Consider the following 3,109-nt stretch of genomic DNA (forward strand, 5'->3'; position numbering starts at 1 on the left):
CACCACTCAAAAACCCCTACTAAGGTCGTGCACATTTATTTCGTAGCGCCAGCGTCGTCGTTCTCTTCTCCGGCGATGAACCCAGGTCGGCAAAAACTCTAAGCCCGCGTGGCCAACAGAGCCGTCCATCGCCTCTCATCGGATGGCTACATTTTAATTTAACTGAAGCAGTATCTATTGATCTGGATAGACTAGATCCACTTATCTAGATAGTCTAGATCCACGTTATAGCCCAGTTCGGTATCACGCAATCAGGGCACACCACGTGTCATGGTTTAGTTTAAATAGATTTTCTCGAGTTAGAAACAGATGCTGATTTTGTAGAAAAGTCAATGTAACTCCAAACCCTTATAACCTTTCACTTTTCATTTTCATTTTTTCCTTTTCAAACCCTTATAATCTTGTACTTTTCATGTTCAGCGTTTTTGTTTTATTTTTTGTTTTAAATTTGTATTCAAGTTTCCAACGTGTTTTTTGTCCATTTTTTTATTTTTTCCGTCTTTTCTAAAGATTATTTTATAAAAATTCATTGCCATTTTCTACATCCATGGTTCCTTTAATAACTGAATATTTAAAAATTCACGAACATTTTTTTAATCGGTATTTTTTAACTGATGGATATTTTTAATCCTCCAACATTTTGTAAGTGATGATTTTTTTCTAAAATTTCTGATTATTTTACAATACTAATGACCATTACTTTAAATCCACAGTTATTTTTTGAATTCATAATTTTTTTCTAACCTAACCAAAAACCAGTATCCTATTTTTTTTCTTTGCTAGATATGCATTTATCTGTAAAAGAAAGATCTACTCTATCCGTTCCTAAATCTAAGTCTTTTTAGAGATTTTAATACAAATTACATATGGATGTATATAGACATATTTTAGAGTGTAGATTCACTCGTTTTGCCCCCATATATAGTACCGTGTTGAAATCTCTAAAAAGACTTATGCTCCCTCTGTTTTTATTTACTTCGCATTTAGCTTCGGTTAAAGTGAAGCTTTGTAAACTTTGACGAAGCTTATAGACAAAAATATTAACATATACAATAACAAATCAATACCATTAGATTCATTATTGAATGTATTTTCGCATCATATAGATTTGTCATGGTAAATATTTATATTCTTTTCCATAAACTTGGTCAAACTTTACGAAGTTTGATTTCAGTCAACTCTAATATACAAAGTAAATAAAAACGAAGGAGTATTTAGGAACGGAGAGAGTATATTTTGATAGAACTGTCAGGATGCATGAAAAAAATACTATTTTTTACAACAAAAAAAAAACGAACAGGTCACATAGCCCAATTCTGTCTTGCTTATATAGCGAAACATACATAGGACTCCCTCGCCTTAAGCGGTCCAAATGGGCGAATCACCACGCATACATTGACACGTACACTAGTTTCTAGCCCTTCCATCAAAAGAACTTGTTTTTGCCCCTAAATGTTTCTTAACGCGGTGCAAATTTTTTGTTCACATAATTTGAAATAATAATAATTGTACCATTCCAAAGACATGTTCATGACATTTAAAAATTTCCACGTGTTTCAAATAAAAATACTGGTGATATCAAAAAAATAGACAGTAAAATAAGATATATTTTGTGCACTAAAAAAATTCATACCATTCATTAAAATGTTTTTGATATTCTAAAAATTGTCCACACGTTTCATAAAATATGTTGATGACATTTGGAAAATATGTTTATACATGTAAAAAATGTTCGCATAGGTTTATAATTATTTTTTTACCGTTGAAAAAACGCACATGCCATTTTAAAAAGGTTCACACGTTTGAAAAATATGTTTGTGAAATTTTAAAAAATGTTAATACAATGTAAAAAAATGATTGCATAGTTCACAAGAAATGTTTCTTATAAAAATGCTTGCATATTTTTTTAATATGTGTAAACGAATATTCCAAAAGTATATGAAAAATGTAGAACATGTATTGGCAAAAGTGCAGATGCCTTGGCAAAAACGAAAAACCGTAAGAAAACCAATAAAATGTATAAAACAAAAAAAAACCTTGATGAAAACCAACACAGAAAACACATATAAAAAAAAGAAAAAAAGACCACACAAAAGCTTCTGGTTATAGATTTTTTTTTGAGACAAACTTAAACCGGTTATAGATGTTCCTAAGACTGCTCCCAGGAACCCATATTGGCACAGCCCATCCGACATCGCCTATTACAAGATGGTATTCCTTCTCGCATCAACTACTTATAAATAGTTGATCCTCACTAGCTCTAATTCTGTCAATATGACGCCTTTCACCTCACCAAGTGTGCCATGTCAGCATCCACTAATACTATTTTGTAATCTCATGTAAACCACATGCATACTCTTTGTTGACATAGTACTAGTATGAAACATTTCTACAATGAAAAAGTAGCAACGTTTGATTTAGATCATTTTCTTCATACATATTCGTCTAAATTAATCTTTAAATTTCCGCTGCAATGCGCGAGGAAATCACCTAATTAGATGAGATATAATTCCTGCAGATTCTGGGAACAATTTCAATTGTTTGCTGATACTACTCTCCTGGATGTCCATGGTCCACATATACTTATTTTCTGCTGTTGACCCACTCAAACTGATGATATTCACTTCTTCATAGCCACGTCAACATCAATTTTCTATTTGCCGCCCATTGCGGCAGCGGCGAACTGCCGTTGTTTAGGGAGCGACATTAACTAGGCTGGTCCGTTTTAGATTCGTCATGTTCCTGGTCTTAGGACCTTCCAGAAGGTTCCGGTCCAGTTTTGGTCCGTGCATTTTGTTTTTACTTTTTCTATTGTTTCCTTTACGGGTTCCTTCGATTACCTTTCTTTTTCCAAAAAATGTTAACTTTTTATTATTACTTTTAAAATTTGAAAAAATAATTTTCAATAAAATTTTGGTATTTAAAAAATATTCAGCCTTTTAAAAAGATTTGCAAATTCAAAATATTCGTTTTTTCAAAAATTGTTCAGAAATAATTTTTTTATTTTTTAGTATTTGTTCAGAGTTTTAAAAAGATCAGCTTTTCAAAAAATGTTCAAGTCTTTTAAAAAAGTTTATTTTTAACAAATGTTAGCCTTTAATAAAAAACT

The sequence above is a fragment of the Triticum aestivum genome, chromosome 3B (genome assembly GCF_018294505.1).
Source record: "Triticum aestivum cultivar Chinese Spring chromosome 3B, IWGSC CS RefSeq v2.1, whole genome shotgun sequence".
NCBI classification, from domain to species: Eukaryota; Viridiplantae; Streptophyta; class Magnoliopsida; order Poales; family Poaceae; genus Triticum; species Triticum aestivum.